The following is a 23,192-nucleotide window of genomic DNA, read 5'->3' as shown; positions in this document are numbered from 1 at the left end:
TTGTGATCTCTGTCAAATAAATAAATAAAATCTTAAAAAAAAAAAAAAAAAAAAGGAATGCTGACGGAGCTTTTGGGACATGTGGGTCCAGAAGTGACACTCTCTCAGAGTATTACAGCTCTGGTTCCAGAATTCTCCTTTCTCCCAGCCCAGGGGCTGAAGTCGGGAGCAGCACACTCACTTGGCGAGGGCCAGTAGTATGTGTGAAGGTCCAGGTGAGAGAGGGGCTCTCTATCATCAGCCCCAGTAATGTGCCATCCCTCTTCCACTGGGCTGGTATGATCCATGGCTTACCTTTTCAGTCCTCGTGGCCTAGCTGAGCCCCCCCCCCCGCCCGGCCCCGGGGGGAATGTCTGCCAGGGCCTCTGGGACCGGGCAGTACCATGAAGGTAACGGTCCGGGCTGCAGGCATGAGGCCTAGTCTGCACAGGGCAAATTTCTCTAAAGGGCTCCAACCGTAGCAGGGTGGCGACAGCAGGCTGTAACTGATGGCAGCCTCCCTTTTTCCAACCATCCTGCCCCCACATTTCCTTGTGAGGTGGTGGTTCTTTTGATTTTTCGTGTCTTCATTTGAACATTTGGTATGAAATGGGAGCATCGTGCATGCGGGCAGGCAGCAGCCTGGAGTGTGGAGACCTGGCTCCTGGGCGCCACTCACATGCCAAGCAGGACACAGACCTGTGCTGAAGGCTGGAAACTCAGCTTTGTGGCTAGGCTCTTATCTACTTCCATCATCAAGACCAGAGGACTTCAGGGGGGTGTTTTTCTTTGTTTGTTTGTTTTGTTTTTAAACACAGACAACCTTTTCCCCAATCCACCCACAAAACTCCCATGGAATGGGCCCACTTCTTATCAGCTTCTATTCTTGTAGCTCCCTGGGAGAAAGGAACCAGGTTGGGGACACTTGTACAGTTCCGGACAGGATGCGATGTTGGAGAACCACTGGCCTCCGATGACGCTGTGGGCTAATCAGGGGATGGGTCCTGTTACAAGGTTTATTTAGAATAAGACAGAACTCCTATAAGGTATAGTTATGTAGGTACCTGGTCCCCTGGGACCCAGGACCAGAGCCAGTGAGCCCTGGGTAGAGAGGAGGGTGGGCCAGGCGCTTGATCAGGAGGTAGTCCAACTTTCTTGGAGAGGATCATGGTAGTACAGGTTCTAGGGTTTGTCTTAGACAAGGAGACAGGTCAGCGCTAGGAGGCCAGACGCTCTGGCAGAAGGGCACACAGAGGGCACTGGCCAAGAGGCAGGGATCTCCAGCAGTGGAGTACTCTGAGAATGCTGAAAACAAACCTGTCGACTGCACTTTATGTGCCAGGCTGCTTTTATTCTCTATCTTTACCTTTGTTTTGTTCTTCCTTTATATGTCGTTTGGAAAGGTCAGCCTATGGCAGCTACGCTAATGGAAACCCAAAGAAGGTGTTTGCAGCCATGCTTGGACAAGAGATTAAAGGGAAATGATATCTTCTCTCTCCCCTGGGAGTGGAGGTAGCGAGAAGCGGAGTAAAAGGACAGAGGAGCCCAGCCCAGAATCAGGCCCCTTGCTTGGTGGCCGTGTCCACTGGATGTTGCCTTTCCAACGGAGACCTTGGAAGTTCCAGTTAGAGGCTCCGAGTCCATGCTCAGCCTGGTGCCTTTAGTACCCGAACCCCCCGCTTCTCCCTGTGTTCCTCCAGGCGGTATAGAGCAAGTGACCAGTAAACTGGAGAGCCCAGCTCTGAGTCATGCCCAACACTTGCTTTCATCTCTCCCTTGCTTTAGCTGGGCAATCCTCCTCTTCAGAGAGGAGCTGGTGATATGCTGTGACTGACTCAAGCAGGGCTCCTGAGATAAAGACCATTCTCAAGGCTGCTGGGTAATGCACTTTACCACCTCTGCAAAGTGGTGGTAATATCAGTATCAGCTGTTATGAGAAGGGGCAAAGGGAGCCTTCTCCTTGTACTGCCTCTGACCCTCCCTCCTAGGTGAGGGGAGTCAGGCATGTGGGAGCAAGAAGCCCTCCGCAGTCCTATTCTCAAGAAATGACTCATCCCCCTGGATCTGGCTAAGATGATATCCATCATGACACGCATTATTGTTAACTTTGGGGGGATGTGGAAGGGAGGAATACACAGACCAGGGACTATTACAATGGTCCCCAGGGAGCAGCCTCTACTGTGTGGCTTACTATGTCTTTTGTGGTCACTAAGGGCTGTGCTTGTTTGGGACTAGGGCTATGCAGGGGTGACCTGGGGGCTATGAAAGGAGGGGCCCCGGGCCTGCTTTCAAGCCTTTTGCCTTCCCTGGTGAGATTGGGGCATCTTCACCCCAACACGTGCCTATGAGTTAACATTTTATATAGTGAACTCTGGACTAAACCCAGAGTACCTCAATTCCAGAACTAGTTCTGCTGTTCGGCAGTTGTGTCTTTGGGTAGATCGTAATTCCCAGGGCCCCTGTCCTCCATCTGTAAAATGAGCTTGATAACGCCTGCCCCACTTGCCTCACAAAATCCCTGCCAAGATGAAATAAACGATGACTGTAAGATGCACTATGGACCCGAGGCAGATCGGAGTTTCAGCCTCACAGAGAACAGAGAGAGGCAGGGACAAGAGTAGACACTGTGGCTCAGCCAAGGGAACACGGAGGTCTGAACCAGGCTGCATGAGCACTTAGAACACAGTCCCAGACAGAAAGAGGCAGACCAGGGGGCCTCTGGGAGATGAGCAGGAGGGGCAAACAGAGCACACCGGCCAGAGTGGGCTAGCAGACAGTTTGGGAGAGAAGAACTGACCAGCTGTGAGCAACTATCTGAAGGGCAGGAGGAAAGATGTATGAGAAGATGGTCAGAACGAAAGAGGAATTCCGTCCCAAACTCAGAAGACCCCACCTCACTCCCTTAGCACTGAGGACTTGGTGAGAATTGCCCTCAAGCTCCTAGGGACCTCCAGCATTTTGTTAATCTACATTCACACTTTCAAATACCCCAAAGCTCTTCCTGGGGACAGCCTCTCCTTTCTGGATCAGAGGCCACCCAAGGCAAGAAGCCTGTGTCAGACTGAACTTGAACTTGAAGCCTCTTTCTAAGTCAGAGGCTCGAAGCCCAGAGTTCTTTCTCTAACACCTCATTCCTGGCTCTGCCAAGCTGGGTCTAATCTCTGTTCCCTCACAAATTGGAGGCAATGTGAAAGGAAGTAAAAATTGTGCTATTTATCTATCTGTACCTAAAACTGGCACCACTGTCCTAGGGTCTCCTCTTCCAAAGGAGAAGACAGAGGGGCACAATTTTCCCCAATAGGAAATAACCCAACCTAATCCAGAAAGCACAACAGTCTTAGAGCTACATCCTTATCCAGGATCCACCAGGAAACAATACGGAGGAGGGTGAGCCTTGGGGAAGGACAAACAAAGCTAGCACTGGGGTAGAAGCCCACCAGAGTTGAGTCAATACTTCTTCTGTTTACTGAGACCAGTTTGAAGCCACAGTGAGCGTCTCCCCCATCTCAGACAGACCCCTGCATAACACTATCCACAATGCAGATGGCCCTGGGCCACCAGGAAGAAAGGACCCTTTGCCAGAACCTGCCTGTCAGTTCTTTGACCTGTAGCCCAAGGGATGAATCAGTCCTTGTGGATGGGCAGCTAACAGGGCTAGATATCACCTAAAACAAAACAAAACAAAACAAAACAAAACAAAACAAAAAACCCACTTCACACTGGAAGTGTGAACCCTGCCCACATCAGATGACCTGGGTTCTCTTCTCAGTGCTTCCACCTTCTGATTAGAGGACAGTGGGCAAATTTCTCAACTTTTACTTCCTGATCTGTAAATGGAATGACTCAATGATTCTAAGTTCCATTCTACATTTCAGCAGTTAGCTTGTAACAAGGTAAATTAAGAAATGGTAATAAATTCTTATCAATTGTCTACAGTGGTGTTTCTGGCATGTAAGTCAGGCCACAGAACTACTGCAAGATCTCCCTGAGTCCAAGCGCACACTTTGCACTGCCTGCTGCCTGTTTTCTTTTGGGGAGCAACCTCTCTTCAAATTTCCCTTTCTGTGCCGTGTCACCCAGGCCTGGCCAACCAGAACAGCAAATGCACTCTGTCACAGTACTAGGTGCAGGGTTGGGTCCTGCTGGTAGGCCACCGGGGACTACCATGTGGGAAGTGAGAGTGGCATCACCACGGAGAAGGGCAGAGTGAGATGGATGTGGTTTAAGTCCCCCATCTTCCCGGCCTGTAGCCAGCCATACACTCAGCTATGAGTCAACAGATTCCCCTTTACCCAGGGGCTCTTCAAGCTGGATTTTTAGCCTTTGTAATGGAGTAAGTACAATGGATAGAATCTTGCACACATGTATAGTCAGCTTCCATTTCATTTAAAAGAATTTTTAAAAAGCCACAACAAACTGAAGGTTGCTGGGGTGGAGGGGGATGGGGTAACTGGGGGACGGGCATTAAGGAGGGCACTTGAGGCAATGAGCACCGGGTGTTCTAGGCAACTGATGAATCACTAAATTCTACTCCTGAAACTAATAATACAATATGTTAACTAAATTGAATTTCAATTAAGAATTTTTTTAGGGGTGCCTGGGTGGCTCGGTTGGTTGAGTAACTGCCTTCGGCTCAGGTCATGATCCCGGAGTCCTGGGATCGAGTCCCGCATCGGGCTCCCAGCTCCTCAGGGGGTCTGCTTCTCCCTCTGACCCTCTCCCCTCTCATGCTCTCTCTCACTGTCTCTCTCTCAAATAAATAAATAAAATCTTCAAAACATTTTTTTAAAGCCACTTACTGTATAACTTGCCATCTGACATAGAACAACTACCCCGAACCTGTCCACCAAATCCCATCCCTGATAGGTCAAACGAGCTCAGCGGCCACACAAACAGAAGTGGTGCTGGGATTCCCAGCAGTGGCTCAGTTCTGGCCAGGACCCAAGTCCTTCTCCAGCAAGGGACACTGCCCAGATTTGCAGACGGTGAGGGAGGCTCTGACATGCATAGTCTTCCTGGGTGGCCTGGGGTCAGCACTGTCCACTGCCAGAGCCCCTCAACCACAGGGATGACTCAGCAGGGGAGGGCATTGTGCCTTTTGCTGCCTGGCCAGGATCCTGAACCAACTGAATCAGTCAAGGAAAGAGACTATGACCCTGACCATGGGATACAATGAGAAGTCGGGACACTAGATTCCATTCCTTGTCTGGCAGTAGATTTTGGGGGCTCCTCTTCCAAACCTGTTTCTTAATCTGTTAAGGGTCACATCTGGTGTTTCATATGGTACCAGACACCCCCCTGAATTCCAGACCCATCTATTCCAGTCATTGCTGGGTGCCACCCCTTGATGACACACCTCAGAGGACCCCAAAGTACCTCAAAACTCAACCTGCCCCAAACCAAACTCATGCATGCTCTAAGCCCCAAACCTGGTCCTCTTTCTGTATTCCTATTTGTATTCCTATATTCCTTTCTGTATTCCTATCCCTAGGGAAAGGGACATTATCCATCTAACCCTGACACCTGAAGACCATCTATGCGCCCTCCTTCCTCTAACACCTCTCAGGCAACCTAGTACCAAGTCCACCTAATTTTTACCACCTAGATCTCTCATCTTTCTACTTTTCTCTGTGTCTATCATTATCACACTATCCAAGGATCTGTCATCTTTCACCTACATTAGTCCCCTGACGACTGAAGCCCCAGACCTACTAGAGACCTTTCCAATGCACTCTCAACAGACAGGCCAAAGTGATCCTTGCAAAAGCAAACCCTATCAGATCCCATCAGACCCCCAGCTCTGAATCCTCCCAGCAAAATGGCCAGACCTCCTAATGCTCTGGGACAAAGGAAGGACTCCCCAAATGCCTTCTGGCCCCAGACCTGGCTGAGAGGTAGCAAGTAATCCTGAGACCAAAATGGACCAGGTAGGTCTGAGAGTCACCGCTTAGCCCAGAGCCCGGATCCCAACCCGGGGTGGCTTCCCACCCTGGTCAGGCTCAGAATTGGCATGGTCTTACCAGGACTGACCCCTCCCCCAGTGCAGGCCTCATCTGACCACAGATGGGACTAGGAACCCGCTGCCAGGCAAGGGAAACCCAGCTGGGCCGAAGCCAGAGACTGTGTATTTCAGGAAGGAGAGGAGGAGATAGACCAAGAGCAGCGCCACAATAGACTGTGAGTATCTGTGGGGCCGGCTGAGAGAAGGCAGCTGTCGGGAGTATAAAACTCAAGGAGTCTATCTCTTCTCTCTTATCAGACTGACCCTTGGCAGCCTCACAGCCAGTGGAGAACAAACAGTCATTAACAATCCCTCCCACACTTCCAGCATGCACAATCCTTCTGTGACCAGCACAGTCCTGCAAGAAAGCCTGTGCCTTCCTGCACCAGAGTGGATTTTGGGGCCCATTTCTCAGCCAGACCCCTCCATCCTGCCCCTTTTTCTTTGGTAATCATCCAACATAGCTTATGCTCTGTCCAAACCAGTCTCCCCAAGGTCCCTAGTCATGCCCTGCCCTTTCAGATCAGGCATTTCATCCTGGTGAGTGTGGCCTTTTCCTCACCAACCTCCTCTCTCTACTATGAAGTCCTCCCCCACCCTCTTCCAGGTGTGTTCTCAACTCCTGGGAAACTTGCCCTGGATTCGTGCCACTGATATGCCCCTTCCTGTGATCAGCCTGTAATCTCATCTCCCACCCTGGCTTTGGGAAAAAAAAGAAACCTGGCTAGAGCAGAGCCCAGGGCATTAGCAGGTGGAGGGAGTTGGGAACAGAAACAGGAACCTTATAAACAGTCACCCTGGGACCTAACCGGTGGCCAGTGTAGGAAGGGAGGAATGTGATGAGAGACCAGATGGTTTTTTTCTGCCAGAACTCAGTACAGAATCAGAGCAAAGATTAGGAGGAGGTAAGGATGAGGCCAATGGGAGGCTGGGGGACAGATCTCCCAGCTACAAGAGCCCAATGTCTCCAGAGACACCAGAGGAGGCTGGCTGCTGTTTAATCATCTAAGCAGGTTAGAAGAAAGGTCAAATTGATTCCCATAAATGCCGCATAGTGGCATCCTGGGTCCCCAGCACTACTGTCTCTTTCAGGACACAGTGTTTTTCTGTTGGGTTTACCAGATGGCTTAAGAGCAAGTCCCTGAAAAGGCCTTCCAACTCTGTATTCCTGGAGGAGGACTCTGAGGCCTAGAGAGAGGCAGGGAGTCGGCCTTGGTCACACAGCGTCAAAGCCCTGTGGGTAGCTAAGGCAGCAAGGGCCTTGTATGCACACAGTCGGACTGGGCCCTGGGCTGTGAAAATCACTGACAGGGCCCCCTCACCAAATAAATTGCTTCCCTTTTAGAAAAGCCGGAAGAGCCTTGCCCTGAAGCCCTGGAATTCTGAGCCAGCCCAGGCCTCCACCTTGGCCTCACAGGCTGCTAACACAGGGCCTGCTGGCTGCAACCTGTTCTGCACAGCATAAAGGGGAGGGTAGGCCCACAGATCCCAGATGAGTAGGATTACTATTACTACTACTATTACTAGGATAGGTGGCTAGGGTGGAAGAAGACGCCCCTCAAAATACCTCACCCAGGGGTGCCTGGGTAGCTTAGTGGGTTAAGCCTCTGCCTTCAGCTCAGGTCATGATCTCAAAGACCTGGGATCGAGCCCCATATCGGGCTCTCTGCTCAGCGGAGCCTGCTTCCTCCTCTCTCTCTCTTTCTGCCTACCTGTCTGCCTACTTGTGATCTCTCTCACTCTGTCCAATAAATAAATAAAATCTTTAAAAAAAAAAATACCTCACCCAGATGTGAAAGGATGTGAGGAATCTTCTTGTCATGCAGAGGAAATGCCACTTGAGAGATTAAAACTCCCATTCATCTTACAAGTTTGCCCACTGCTGCTTTAGGGTCAAGCATGAATTACTCCTCAGGCACTGAGAAAATTCTTTCATCAAACAGCTGCCACTCTAGCCCTTGGCTGAACCTTCTTGATGTAAACTGTTTACTCTACTCCCCATTTCACAGCATCTTCCAGTCTAAGGAAGACGGGGACTCCACTCTGCCGGAAGAGCCTGCACAGGGCCCCCATCCCTCTCCTCACTCCCTTCATTCTCTCCTGGGGTACCTAGGGTCTCTCCCTAAGTGATGTCAGAGGCCCCTGGAAGCCATAGGCTGAAAACACAGGTGTGGGTCTAGGGACACACCAAGCCCTTTGGGACAGAACATAACAGAGAAAAGGCCACCCCTGGAAACTCCCTCACAGCCTGGCAGCCCCAGACTCACGCGGCTCCCTAGAGAACTCAAGCAAGAGAGGAACCATGAGGGCCTCAGGGGCTCTCTCCCTTCCCCTGCCTTGCCCATACAGCCTCATTCCCTTTGGCTGCTCTTTTACCTGCACAGCTGAAGGACTCAGCACAGGCCCACGGAGACTTTCATTTCCTCCTGACTCTGGTTCTAGTTCACCATCCCATCAAAGGACTGGTATTTTGTCTTTAACTGAACTTGGGTGGGAATGAGGTTGGAGGGAACTCCACTTATAGGTCAGGGGAGATTCAAAGTTCTACGAACGTCCCTTTCAACCCAAAGAAAGCCTAAGAAGAAGGAAGGAGGGAGTGGGGGTGGAGCTGTGGGGATGAAAGGAGTGAGAAGGGGACATCTCCAACTCATCTCCCTGTCCCCTCACTTGTGCCTCCTTCTACAACCACCTCCCATCCTCCCTTCTTCACTATCCTTCCAAATTCCCTTTAGCCATACAAATAACTAACTTGATTTTTCCTCACCAGAACAGCTCCCTCTAGACCAATTAGCTATTTGCACTTTTTGCTGATTTTCTTCCTCAGAAGGCTACTGACCGGGCACCTGGGTGGCTCAGTCATTAAGCATCTGCCTTCAGCTCAGGTCATGATCCCAGAGTCCTGGGGTTGAGGCCCACGTCATGCTCCCTGCTCCACTGGAAACCTGCTTCTCCTTCTAACACTCCCCCTTGCTTGTGTTCCCTCTCTTGCTATGTTTCCCTCTGTCAAATAAAATCTTTAAAATCTTAAAAAAAAAAAAAAAAAAAAGGAAGGCTACTGACCTGGTGAGGCTGGGAGGCTGTTGCCTTCTGGTGGTGCTAGGACTTGACAGCTGAAGGATTCCAGGAAGGGCAGAGCAGGACCAGGACTGCTCTCTGGGGTCCGTACGTCATGCCACAACAGCTCGGGGCGCCCTGCTCTTTCTCAGGCCCTGCTGCGCTTCTGGGAGCAGGAGGAAAGCTCCATACAGAAGTGGAGCCACTTTCAGGGTCCCTCTGGGATGCTTCCTATCCTGATCCTATGGAGGAAGAGAAGGAGAAGAGAGACCCTAATGGGCAAAGATGATAACCCAGGAAGAGACGAAAAACAGAGGACTACGGGACAGAGAACAAAGCCCCTCAGGGCTGCAGACTGACTGACTCTGGCTCCCTTCCCACCACAGCAGCCAGGAAATTGCTTACCCTCCCTGGGTGTCCTCACTTGCACAGTCACATCCCCCTAAAGGAAAAAGCTGGGTTGAGGATGTCTGTAGCATTCAATATCAAAACTGTTTTTTTTTTGTTTTAATATTACTATACACAGATAAAAATTTATCATTGTTATCAAAACTAAAATTACATTTTTCTCTAAATGTCCCTTGTCTTTGGTTCACCTTATTATCCACAGTACTATGTACTGTATTTATAGATGACATGTATATAGATCACATGTATTTGAAAGCCAATAGCTGGGATTGAGGGAAAGTCCTCTTCACTACAGGAAGATGACCATCTTTCGGAGAATCCGTGGGGATAAAGTACCCTGTGGCAACGGCTTCCCCAGACCCAGCCCCAGAGAGGACCCTGATCCTTCCCTCCCATTCCTGTAAGAAAAAATTTCCACAGTTCTCAGCTAGCAAGTTGGGGTGGCCCGAAGCCCAGCCTATGCCCCAGAGCCTTAGAGGAGATCTGTAATGGCAACATGAAGTCTCCACTGACAATATGTTGTAATTATGATAATGATTCATAAATCAGCACCAAGAAGTACTCTAGAATGGCTGGTTAGGGACACACGCAGGCATCCCTGGGGAACACAGCATTAACTGTAGGAAAAGCCTGCTCTCCCCAGATGGCAAATTTAGACCCTCTCTTTCCAGAATGTCACTTGGAGATGTCTGCCCTAATAGCTAGCAAGAACTTATTGTTAACAAGCATTCTGAGCAGAAAGGGAGGAAAACTCAAAAATCCAGGTCCCCAGAGAGGTGAGCTAGGCCCTTACGTTGCTAAGGGCTCAGGTTTGCAAAACACAGTGTAGGGAAGCTGGGACATGGAACGGAGAGTAGAGAAGGGGAAGGAAGGAGAAACCCACCCGAGGCTCATGGGTGGAGAAAGAAGAGAGGCAGGCGTGCTCAGCGGTGGCCACAAAGTCGAGGTGCTTTCAGGATATGCAGGGGTCCTGTGGCTTTGGGGCCCCATGTCCTCCGGGCTGAGGCCCCAACCTTAGGCAGAGTGGAGTCAGGAGTAATGAGCTCACCAAGGCTCCGGATGTGCCGTCAGCATCCTGTCCACAGCTCCTTCAAAGCAAGGGCACGTCACCTTCTCCTGCAAACTCTTCCTCCTCCTGACTTCCCCATGTCAGCTAAAGGGACCGACCTCGTCACACAGGCACTGAAATGTCAAACCCCAGCCAACCAAGTGTCTGTTCTGCAAGATGATAGCTACTTTCGCAATCTCTCCAGAATCAGTCTCTTCTTTTCCATGTCTGCTGCCAAATTCCAGCTTTCACTACATCTCACCTGGACCCTATCTACCCAGTTTCCTGTCTCCTCCCTCCCCTTATGACCAGCTATATATATCCTGCTCCCAGTCAGCCCTTTGCCTGCTCAAGAACTTGTCAGAACTAAGTGCTCCATTTGCCACCTGCCAATTCAAGTCCTTGTCTAGTGGCTTTCTGGACTGATGTCTTGCAGTGCCCATTTCCTCTTCTTCTGGGGACTTTACATTTTCGATACAGTCTGGGTGCACTGCCTACCATGCCACCAGCCCACCCTGCTAGGCTGGGCCAACCAGAACCAATCTCCTCCCTGGGATGTGCATCCCAAGCCCTGGTGACAAAATTACAGAGCAGGGCTGCAGCAGATTTATCCTGGCAATAGCGCTACCTTGAAGTCGGCTGGCCTTTGGTTCCTGCCGTACCCACTCCGAGACCCTGGAGGGGACGTGGGTGTTGAGTCATCTCTCTGATTCTGGGAGTCCCCACAATCTTCTAAGGAAGTCCTTTCCTGCCAAAATCAGCCAAGCTGTTGCTTGTAACCAAAGACGATTTTCTTAGTACTTTCTGACATACATTTCCTACGTCCTAGCCAAAAGGGAAAACTCCTTATAAATGCTACGATGGCCTCCCTCAGCACCCGTTGGCCCCTCTCCAGCCCACAGGCACTGCTGAAGTTCTACCTGCCCCTTCAGAGCCCAAAGGCCTCTACTGAACCCTCTATGGGGATGGCTTCGGCTTCCTTTAAAGCCAACAAACCACTAGCTGTCCCTTCTGCCTTCTTCCACTGTAGACATTGGGGTACCTGCCTTAGCCCCCTCCTAAGGGACAATGACTTGGTCATTATTCCCTCCACAACACCCACTCCAGGAACCCAGCATAGCTTCAGGTTCAGTAAAATTCACCAGACTCTGCGGGAAGACAACCCAAAGGACAATCACAGGCTCACTGGGCAAAACAGACAGTGAGTGACAAAGAACGTGGAGCGTGTCATCAGAAAGACTGGAGTCTCAATTCCGGGTTCTCCGCTTACTGAACCATCTGAGCTCAGGGAAGTCTTGTAATTTCTGTAGGTCTCAGTACTTTGTCTGTGAGGTAGTGACCATAATGCCAAACTCTCAATGTGAGGGCATCTAGGATGATGCCTAGCTAGCAGGAAGCACACAGTCAACACCAGCCATTATTCTAGCTATTAGTAGCTGGTTTAACAGATGCTCTATCAAAAAACAAAAACAAAACAGATGCTCTATCAGAGGGCTGGAATCAGGAGTCCCAGGGCTTACTATGTAACCCCACCTGGATCTGGATTTGCCTTAAAAACAATAGTAGAAAATCCTTCACAAAGTAAAAGCACAACGGAAGTGATTCCTCCCACTTTTCTAAATTTCAGAGATTCCCAGGTGTCCTGCCCAGGGCACGACGATGGCAGGACTTCACCTTGCAAATACTCCAACCTGCTCAGTCTGAGAGAGAGAGTCAGGGCAAATGATGGTGTGGTACAGCGTCTGCTTCCCCATGTCCACACAACCATCCCTTTTCCAAAGCTTTAGTTCCTAGATGTCCTGCTTTCATGGGGCCTTCCTTCAAATAACCAAGGGATAGTGTCTGCTATGTGGTTACAGTGGGACTGGGAGCTCAGGCACTGCAAGTCATCCCTACCATTAACCTAGTCAACACTGCGCAGTATCAGAATTGAAAGGCAAAGTGTACCAGACAGAACAAGCCCGGGCCGGGGCAGCGAGGCAGAAGTCCCTCTTAAGACTTCTATCTGCTGGATTAATCTCCTAAGCAACTGTTAGAGCCCAAACCAGTGGTTCTCAAAGTGTTCTCTCTGAGGAGCTGAGCAGAAATGCAAATTCTAGGCCCCACCCAGACTGACTGAATCAGAAAACTCTGGGAGTGGGGCCCAGCAATCTGTGCCTTAAACAGCTCAGAGGGGAAGGGGGAGGAGCCTGATGCCAGCTCAGATATGAGGAACCTTGTCCTAAACCTCTCATGGCACGATCCTCTGCTTTAACTCAAACATTTGCTGAATGCTATGTACCAAGGATCGAGCCGGGTGATGGTATTGCAGAAATGAGGACACATGTGAAGAACTTCCACAGTTTAATGGGGAAATACACAAATACACTAGGCAGGATGTGGCATGAAAGAAGTCAAGGGAATCACTTTCCGCCCCTCTCCCTCAGACTCCTACCCCTCAGACCTTCTCTTGCCATGGCTGGGAAAAGAGAACACCAGTTCTGAAAACCTGGAAACCCACCCCCAATGATGCTATTCTGGACTCTTCAACCTCGGGTAGCTTTCTCAAGAGGAGTGATCCTTGCCCAAAGGCATGTCTCAGGTCCAGAAGCTTGACATGTGGGGATACGCTCCCACGAGGCCACACCCAGTGGTTCTTAGGGACTTGGAAAATGGCTCTATTGGAGGTTTGGGCTCAGAAAGTTCCTGGAGGGCCATGAACATGCCACAGCACATCACAACAATGCATTCCTGGGCAGGGTCACTCCCACAGGCCCCTGGCAAGCTTGCACACGAGTGTGCAGATGCAGATAAAAACACACAGACAGTTGGACCCCTAGCCTCTCTTCCTCTAATCTCAAGTTACAAGGTTAAAGGCATCCTATTCGCGGCCAAATGGGAGGGATCAAAGAGGGGTTGCTGAAGCAGCTAGCCATCTGGTTCAGATCAAGACTGCTCATTCAGGACCCCAGCTAACTCCCTGATGGCTCACAGGTTTCCCTCCCTCCCCCCAAATTCCCACAGGGAAACTGAAGACTGGGCTGGAAAGGGGTGACCCAAAGGCAAATTTGCCAAAGGAAGACTAGAAAACAAAAACCTGAATTAGGCAAGTCTGTGCCACCTCTCTGAGCCCTGGTTCCCAGTTCCCTTCAGATCCTGAACACCACAACTAAACTCGAGATTACCGCCTACGGACACTGTGCCTTCCTCCACAAAGCACTCGGGGCACATAAGCAGGCATCCTTCCTTGAACCAGCAACCCCTTCCAAAGTTAGCAGCAGAATCTCGATAAGTTTTAGGGGTGTGGTATCCCAGACTCCTCTTATGCCACCATCTCTACCAAGGTAGGAGGTTCCCTCCATCTCAGAGGGACTTCAGAGCCCACCAGTCATAATAAGAGAAAGGAATAACCAACTGGTATCTAGGCAATTGTCCCAAAGACAAGATGGGAGTGAGTTACCCTGCGAGGAATGACTGTTTCCCAGAGACCCTGGAGTGCCCTGAAGCCCCATTCAGAGGCTTTGTTTGGAAGAGGCAGCCACTCCCTTTCTGCCACCAGCACTTCTCTTTCCCCTTTCCCCCAATACCTTAGACTCTGTTCTTCAGTGCTTTATGCAACTGTAAAGCAAGAGACAAGATGGGAGATGGATGCAGTTGGCAAGAACAGAAATTGAAAGGCTAACTTGAGCAAAGAAGCAATGGGTGGGTGACTCTTCACAGGCAGAGAGGGCCAGAAGTGGGCTATGGGAAGGAGGATGGGGTTAGCAGAAGTGGTAGAAAGCTAAAGGGGAACCTAAAGTGAGCTCAGCCCAGGGATGCATCAGGAGGCTTGGGAAGTCCGGTCCAGTTACAGTGGATTGGCTGAAGGAAAAAAAAAAAAAAATGACTTCCATTCCAAAGCATGGGCTCAGGACAGCCCTCAAAGGACAGGGGCATGGCCTTGGCCAAGTTTCTGGTTTAGGTCATGCCTCAGTTTCTCCAAAGTAGGAAGGAGGTCAAGCTGTTAGGTCTCATCAGAGGGAACTAGGCCATCAGGGGTGGCTGGGGGGAGTGCCAAGTAGGGGAAAGAGGAGAGAGGTGCTGATGGTGCAAAGACAGCCTGTGGCCAAGAGAAGGGGGCAGGGGTCTCCAGGTAGCTCAGAGGCCAAGAGTGCGCAGGGGTTGTGGGTACGAACTAGCCACTGGACAGTAAGTCGGGGCTGGGGCAGCGAGCGCTTCCCAGAGCTGGGGCTGGGGGCTGCCACCAAAGAGTGGAACAGTCGCGCCTCAAGGGCTGGGAGCGGCTCGAGGTGCAGAAGCAGAAGGCGGGGATGGGGATTGAGGCCAAGACAGGCGGACCCGCGCCCCCATGGGACAACCCAGAGCCCAGACCCCGGGGAAGTTGTCGGGGTGGGCCGGGCGGGTCTGGGCCACTGGGCCGAGCCAGCTGCCCGCGCGTTAAGGGGTTCGGGCAGCAAGGGGCCCGGGGCGCCCCGCATCCCGCCCGCCTTCATCCCGCCCGCGCACCTCAGTCAGCGCCCGGCGCCGCGCGGGCCATGCTCGCCGCTCCAGTCGCCGCCTCCGCCCGTGCAGAAAGCCGCCGCCGCTGCTCTCAGCGTCCGGACCCGTTAGCTCCGCGGTTCCCTCGTCCGTCCGCAGCGGGCCAGTCCCGCCCTTGCCGGCTCTGCCCTCCCGGAGCGAGCCGCCGCCGCCGCCGCCTCAGTCCGGCCCCTCCCCCCACCCCAGCCCGGCTTGAAGGGAAGGGTGGGGGAAGGGGACGACTGCCCCCTCCCCATTCACATCCTCTCTGTCTCTCCCCACCCTCCTCCACCCGCAAGCGCGCGGGCATGCTGGGATATGGAGTGCAGCCGGCGCTGGACCGCTAGGGGTGCGCCACATCCAGGACTACAGCTCCCGGAAGACAGCGCGCGCGCTATAGGGATTGTGGACTTTGTAGTTCGTCCGGGACCCGAGGGGGGGGGTCTACCGCGCGGAGGTGGGGTCGGCGCGGCGGGGGATGGGAAATCTCCATTCCCAGAAGGCTGGGCTCCCGGCGTTTGAAACAGAGGGTGTGGGGTTCTGCGGTGCTCCGGGCTCGGGTTGAATACCTGGATCCTGAGGGAGGTGCAAACTGTAGCCCAGGATGCCTCTCAGACGCGTCTGTGGCCAGATGCAGCCGAGTCCCGCTGAAGGGGAAGCCACCCGGCCCCTGAACAGAGCCTCGGGTACAGTTGCCATTCGCGCTCCCAAAGAGCCATGACCTGAGACCAGTTTGGCTGCGTGCCCGGGCTCTCCAAGCCGGAGGACCTGTGGTGGGGCCTTTGTGCTCAGGCGAGAGGAGAAGGGGCTCCAGGAGCGGCGTGGGCGTGGGGTTTTCCCCACCCGGGAAAAGGGAGCCGAGAGACTGTGGGTTTCCCGGAGCACCTCGTTCCAGTCTCCCTCTCTTTTGTCAGATGCTCTTAGCTCCCTCCCTACTGTTTAGGGTAAGGCGCACATGTTTTAAATATTTTTTCCATGTCTTCTCTTATCGGGGACCTTCCCCAACTTCCAAACCTAACTCAAACCCTTCAAGAAGCTCCAGGTCGACTGCACTTCCGTCCTCCAAGCTTCATCTCCTCTGGCAGAGCGGAAGCCTGTAGGTCAGTGGTTCTCAAACTTGGGCGTGTTATCAGATTCTCCTGGAGAGCTTGCTCAAATACAGCCGGCTCCCCACTCGAGGTTTCTGTTTCATTAACTCTAAGGTGTGCCTGGGAATTTGCATTTCTAGCAACATCCCACGCGAGGCTGCTGGCTGCTGGTCTGGGGAAGCACTTTGAGAACTGCTACTGTTGCTGTTTGTTAGTTCTGACTTTGTCCTTCAAGGATGGGTCTGCTGTGGAATATTAGTCTCGGAAAAGCCAGGCCACGTAAGGCAGGATCCTAGCGTGGTTTAGCACAGGAGTGCTCTTTTTAATTGTAATAAATAAACAAATCAGTTCATCCTGGAAAGAAAAATAGGGTGTGAGCCATCTGATTGAAAGGTGTTCCTGATCTTAGACCTTGGTGTTTTCTCTAAAGCTGGGGAGGTTTTCTGGTGGTAACTGCCCCTCCTCTCCATGTATGTAAGCCAAGGAGTGTGATCTCAAATGGGGAATACAGTGGGCTCAGTAGAATCCACTCCCTCTGGGTGGGCTACGACCTAAAACAGGTTGGGGAGGCACCTGGGTGGCTCAGTTGGTTAAGCATCTGACTTCAGCTTTGGTTATGATCTCAAGGTCCTGGGATTGAGCCCCATATTGGACTCCCTGCTCAGTGAGGGGTCAGCTTGCCCACCCCCCCCCACACACACTTTTTTTTTTTTTTTTTTAACCTCTCTCTCTCAAATAAATAAAATCTTTTAAAAAATTAAATAAATAAAAATGAAACAGGCTGGGGTGGTGAAAGACGGGAAGGTGGCTTCCTGACCTCTCAGGTAGGCTCTCATTGACCTTGTAGTTCTGGGAACTACAAACCCCTGAAGACAACACTTGGTGACCATCACCCTCAGACACAATCCTAGACTCTACCAGCTGCAAGGTGACAAAAATTCACTGCCTGACCAAACTTAAGCCAGGCTGGTCTGAGCTCTCTTCTTCCATAGGCCTCAAGCTTGGTCTATAAAAACTACACTCCTCAACACAAACGATTTCATTCATCCTCCAGCCTGCACAGTAAAGACTTAAACACAGTAACATAGTTTCTAACACCTCAAAGCCACATCCCTAGCATGACCGTAGCTCTTCTCAAGGGCAGGCCAGGTAAACCTCAAAGCTGCGGAGAGGATTTGTTGTTTGTTGTAGCCGACCCCAGAAGACAGGTGACTACTCCAACTTAAACACTTACTACAAAGGGCTTGCAACTGTGACTCCTTCCTCTGTCCTTTTGAGATGTATATGTAGCTTCTAAGCTCCGAGAGTGCCTTTCCCCAGGACCTGAAAGCCCTTCCTTTGAAATGTAATCATCAGGAAGGGTAGGGCCTGGGTCTCCCAGCCACTGTGGGAGGATAGCGTCCTAACTTCCTAGCAGATAGCAGGCCTAATCACTCACACCCACCAATCCTTCGTCAGTTTTCACTTCTCTGACTCCAGAGCCCCTCTCACTTCCCTCCGTACTCCCTCATTCTCTCTTTAAAATGTGTCACCTCTACAAACTGAAACTGAATTCAGTTCACACGGGACCCTCTTCCTTATTGCAGTAGTATATTTCTGCTTAAAATCTGGCCTAACACTTTGGTGTCTGGCTTTGTTTATCTTTGACAAAAGGGGTGGGTACACACTGAGTCCTTAGGGCCCAGATTCTAGTGTTCCACCCTTCCACTGAGGGCCAAAAGGGCGAGTTACTCCCAGGTCTTTGGGCAAGTTGCCAAGTGGCCACCAGAGGCGTTGGACCTTGACTAAAGTTAACTCTGGGATGCTTTTCTGTTTCTTTCAGATTTGTGTCTCCATCACAGGCCCGTGGCAGCTAAGTCATCCACACGCAACCCAGTGCTCTTTCCATAAAACGAGCTGCCAGGCCTTTCCTACAGGGGCTTGACCTCTGCACCTGAGTCACGTGCCATGACAACATTCCCTCACATGCAGAAGGTTCATGAATTTTTGAGTTTACACTCGTCTCCCGAATCTCTGTTGGCAGATGGTTCAGGGAGAACTAAGATGCCCTTTCACGGACAGGACAAAGAGAACTTCTTTCTACCTCAGCTCCAACAGAGACCCTTATCATCACCCTTACCACCTCCCACTTAGATGTCACATGGCTTCACCCTTTTCCCCTTGCTGGTTCTGTTTTCCCATCCCCTCCGCCAATCCAAATTCTGCCTGTCTGAAGTCTACCTTGAGTTTTCCTTCCTCCAGAAGGTTCTCTCCAACTGCCTCAGGGTAGTGTTTGGATTTGAATCATTCTTTGAAAAGCCTAGCTTTGCTGGTGACCTGTCCAATGTGACAGAGGAAGTGGAATGGGAATTTGGGAGTTGGAACATGGCAGATGAGAGCATAGGGCTTTGCAGGCAGACAGCTACTAAGTAGTAAAGGCAAAGTGGAGAGGAATTGGCTCCATCACACCCTGGGGTTCTGTTTGGGGGACAGAAGCTTAAAGGTAGACCAGTCTGGCAGCTCCCCCGACCCCATGCTGTGCATGACCCAGAGCAAGTTACACAATTCTTTCATTTGTATAATGGGAATAATAATAATCAAAGACCTCATTTTATTTATTTATTTATTTATTTATTTATTAAGATTTTATTTATTTATTTGTCAGAGAGAGAGAAAGCACACAAGCAGGCAGAGGCAGAGAGAGAGGCAGGCTCCCTGCCGAGCAAGGAGCCCCATGCGGGACTCAATCCCAGGACTCCGGGATCATGACCCAAGCTGAAGGCAGAGGCTTAACCCACTTAGCCACCCAGGCGTTCCTCAAAGTCCTCATTTTAAAAAAAGATTTTACTTATTTATTTGACAGAGAGAGAAATCACAAGTAGAGCATCAGGCAGAGGGAAAGGGGGAAGCAGGCTCCCCGCTGAGCAGAGAGCCCGATGCAGGGCTCAATCCCAGGACCCTGAGATCAGGACCTGAGCTGAAGACAGAGACTTTAACCCACTGGGCCACCCAGGTGCCCCCAAAGACCTCATTTTTTAGAGCTGTTGTAAAGATTGAAAAAATACTATGACCTTAGGTAGGAAGACTATCAAAAATAAATGAAGTTAATCTATAAATTATTGTGATTCCAGTACAAATACTAGCAGGTTGTTTGCTCTTTTTGTTGTTGTTCATTTTTTGGAGATGGGAGAGAGAAGTAGATAAATTGATTTTTAAAAATTATTTGGATAAATAGGGGTGCCGGAGTGGCTCAGTGAGTTACTCATCTGCCTTGGGCTCAGGTCATGATCCCAGGGTCCTGGGATCAAGCCCATGTTGGGCTCCCTGCTTAGTGGGGAGCCTGCTTCTCCCTCTCCCTCTCCCTGCCTCTGCCTACTTATGCTCCATCTCTCTGTCAAATAAATAAATAAAATCTTTTAGGGGTGCCTGGGTGGCTCAGTGGGTTAAAGCCTCTGCCTTCAGCTCAGGTCATGATCCCAGGGTCCTGGGATCGAGCCCCGCATCCATCAGGCTTTCTGCTTAGCAGGGAGCCTGCTTCCTCCTCTCTCTCTGCCTGCCTCTCTGCCTGCTTATGATCTCTCTCTCTCTCTCTGTCAAATAAATAAATAAATAATGTTTAAAAAAATATTAAAAAATCTTAAAAATTTTTTTTTGAAAAATAACAAGAGTAGTCAGGAAATGTTTAAAAAACTAATAGCAGTAAAGGATGTTAGCCCTCTCAGATAGTCAACATATTATAAAGTTTACTTTTAAAGGGTATGATAGATCGATGACAGACCTGCCAGTCTAGAAGTAAACTCAAATACTCATAGGAATGAGCTTAAATACTAAAGGGAAATTGGCATGCAGTAAAGATACATTCTTAAATAAGCAGAAGAGAAGGTGAATTACTCTATAATGATGCAGGGACAATTGGGGAACCATTTGCTAAAAAATTAAGTCAACAGTGACTAAATTAGTGGATTGAAGTAAAAGTCACCAATGCTTCTCAGTGTCATGAAAAACAAAGACAACCATACTTCGTCCATGGAAGTAAGACACTCTGAAAGTAGTGTTGAAGACAGAAATCACCCCAAAGCTAACAACACCAATATACAGAATATGCTGGTATCAGAGGACCAGGTTATTTGAAACCATGTAAGATACAATCAAGAAAATGCAGTGAGAAACCATACAGGACAAATGACCCAGTTTCTTCAATGAATACCTTTAAAATTAAAAAAAAAAAAAGACATAGAAGAGAATCTGTAAATTTTAAAAGCCCTGTCAGCCAATCACAATGTATGGACTTTATTCAAACAACAAAAAATGTTGTTTTAGAATAGGGGAAATTTGGGGAACCTGGGTGGCTTTGTTGGTTAGTCATGGCTCAGATCGTGATCCCAGGGCATGGGATGGAGCAAGTCAGGCTTCTTGCTCAGTGGGGAGCTTGCTTCTCCCTCTCCCTCTGCCTGCTGCTCCCCCTGCTTGGGCTCTCTGTCAAATAAATGGATGAAATCATTTTTAAAAAGGGGGGGAGACTTGAACACTGACCATTGGATATTAAGCGATTGCTATTAATTTTAAGTGTGCTAATGGTGTTGTGGTTAGTTTTTTGTCTAAGAGACCTCATTTAATAATATATACTGAAATCCTGAAATCCTATTTATGGAATGATAAGATGTCTGGGGTTTGCTTCAAAATAATTCAGGGTTGGATGAAGGTATAGATAAAAGTTTGACTGGATTGATCATTGTTGGAGAGTGGGGGGGGATGATGGTTACTTGGGGTTCATTATAATATTTTTTCTACTTTTGCTTGTGTTTGAAGTTTTCCATAATAAAATGGTTTAAACCTTTTTCAGTGACATCTCCACCTCATACCTAGCTAAAAACCACCACCACCACCACCACCAAAAACCAAGTTAATAGAAAATGGGAGACATTTTTGGAATTTATATTAAAAGGTAAAGAGCTGGGGTGCCTGGGTGGCTCAGTGGGTTAAGCTCTGCCTTTGGCTCAGGTCATGATCTCAGAGTCCTGGGATCGAGCCCCACATCGGGGTTTCTGCTCAGCGGGGAGCCTGCTTCCTCCTCTCTCTGCCTGCCTCTCTGCCTACTTGTGATCTCTGTCTGTCAAATAAATAAATAAAATCTTAAAAAAAAAAGTGAAGAGCTAATATAAGATGCCTTTGTAAATCAGTAAGAAGACCAAGAACCCAATAGGAAATGTAAAAATTATATAAACAGTTCACAAAAGAAGGAAACACAATGGCTCTGATATGAAAGATGCAGAGCTTCTGTTTTTAAAAAAATTGTAGTAAAATACACATAACATGAACTTTACCACCTTAACCATTTTTTTAAAAAGATTTTTTTTTAATATCACCAACTGTTTTTTTTTTTTTAAAGATTTTATTTATTTATTTGACAGACAGAGATCACAAGTAGACAGAGAGGCAGGCAGAGAGAGAGAGGGAAGCAAGCTCCCCGCTGAGCAGAGAGCCCGATGCGGGACTCGATCCCAGGACCCTGAGATCATGACCTGAGCCAAAGGCAGCGGCTTAACCCACTGAGCCACCCAGGCGCCCCTAAAAAGATTTTTTTATTTATTAATTTGACAGAGGGAGAGAGAGACAGAGAGAAAGGGAGCACAAGCAGGGGGAGCGGGAGAGGGAAAAGCAGGTTTCCCACTGAGCAGGGAACCTGATGCGGGGCTCGATCCCAGAACCCTGGGATCATGACCTGAGCCGAAAGCAGACACTTAACAAGTGAGCTACCCAGGCTCCCACTGCCTTAACCATTTTATGTGCACAGTTCAGTGGCATTAAGTACATTCACAGTGTTGTGCACCCATCACCACCACTCATCCACAGAGCTCTTTTCATCTTGCAAAACTGAAAAGTTCTGTACCCCTTAAACAATGACTCCTCACATTTTCCCCTCCCCCCAGTTCCTGACAACCACCATTCTACTTTCCATCTCTATAAATTTGACTATGAAGTCATATCAGCATGAGGACAGTATTTGTCCGTCTGTGTCTGGTTTGTTTCACTTAGCATAATGTCCTCAATGTTCATCCACATTGTAGCATGTGTCAGGACTTCCTTCCTCTTTCAGGCAGGATAATATTCTATTGTGTGTATGTTCCACATTGTATCCATTTATTTATCATTTGACACTTGGGTTGCTTCCATCTTTTGGCAATTGCAAATAAAGCTGCTATGAATATGGGTATAGAAATCTCTCTTTAAGTCCCTGCTTTCAGTTCCTTTTTTTTTTTTTAATTTATTCATTTATTTGACAGAGAGAGAGAGATCACAAGTAGGCAGGGAGGCAGGCAGAGAGAGAGGGGAAAGCAGGCTCCCCGCCGAGCAGAGAGCCTGATGCGGGGCTCAATCCCAGGACCCTGAGATCATGACCTGAGCTGAAGGCAGAGGCTTTAACCCACTGAGCCACCCAGGCACCCCTTTGCATTCAGTTCTTTTAGGTATCTACCCAACAGTGGAATTGCTGTATCATATAACAATTCTGTTCTTAATTTTTGGGGGAACCATCATAGTATTTTCCATAATTGGTGTATTGTTTTACATTTCCACAGCAGTGACGAGGGTTTCCGTTTTTCCACATCCTCACCAACCGTTATTTTCTGAGCTTCATGCTGAATAAATAAATGCAAATTAAAACCTCACTGAAATATCATTTTTCACCTATCAGATTGGCAAAGACCAATAGCTCGATAACTATCTTGGCAAGAGTGTGGGGAACAGGATTCATGTATGCTGTGAGTGTGACTGGAAACTGGTACAGCCTCTAAGAAGAGTAACTTAGTAATATCTTCAAATTACACATGCACACACCATTTGACCCAGCAATTTGTAAGAAAGTATCCTATTTACACATTTTCTTAGTTGCATACAGGGATGGCTATTTGTTACGACACCCTGTGAGCAAAGATTAAAAGTGATCTGTATGGGACGCCTGGGTGGCTCAGTTGGTTAAGCAGCTGCCTTCGGCTCAGGTCATGATCCTAGCGTCCTGGGATCGAGTCCCACATCGGGCTCCTTGCTCGGCGGGGAGCCTGCTTCTCCCTCTGCCTCTGCCTGCCGCTCTGTCTGCCTGTGCTCGCTCTCTCTCCCTCTCTCTCTGACAAATAAATAA

At 49.5% G+C, this 23,192-nt stretch overlaps 1 protein-coding gene across 3 annotated transcripts in view; it reads right to left on the bottom strand.

Annotated features, from left to right (window-relative positions):
- The window catches only part of LOC111152925 (ST3 beta-galactoside alpha-2,3-sialyltransferase 2), a 49,131-nt gene extending 33,987 nt beyond the window's left edge, over positions 1-15,144 (bottom strand). The window contains exons 1-2 of one of the 3 annotated variants that reach the window (XM_022511668.1): positions 14,976-15,144; positions 9,041-9,276 (exon numbers count right to left, since the gene is read on the bottom strand). The gene's annotated coding sequence lies outside the window, so the exon portion shown is untranslated. Of the gene's footprint in view, positions 1-9,040; positions 9,277-10,325; positions 10,367-14,975 lie in introns of those variants that run through there. The other 2 variants (XM_022511669.1, XM_022511670.1) reach the window with 2 other exon arrangements.
- Positions 15,145-23,192: the final 8,048 nt, after the last annotated feature.

Source organism: Enhydra lutris, unplaced genomic scaffold (genome assembly GCF_002288905.1).
Source record: "Enhydra lutris kenyoni isolate GAN:26980312 unplaced genomic scaffold, ASM228890v2 scaffoldscaffold30, whole genome shotgun sequence".
NCBI lineage: Eukaryota > Metazoa > Chordata > Mammalia > Carnivora > Mustelidae > Enhydra > Enhydra lutris.
The sequence above is the reverse complement of the archived record's forward strand: the minus strand, read 5'-3'. Positions and strand labels throughout refer to the sequence as shown.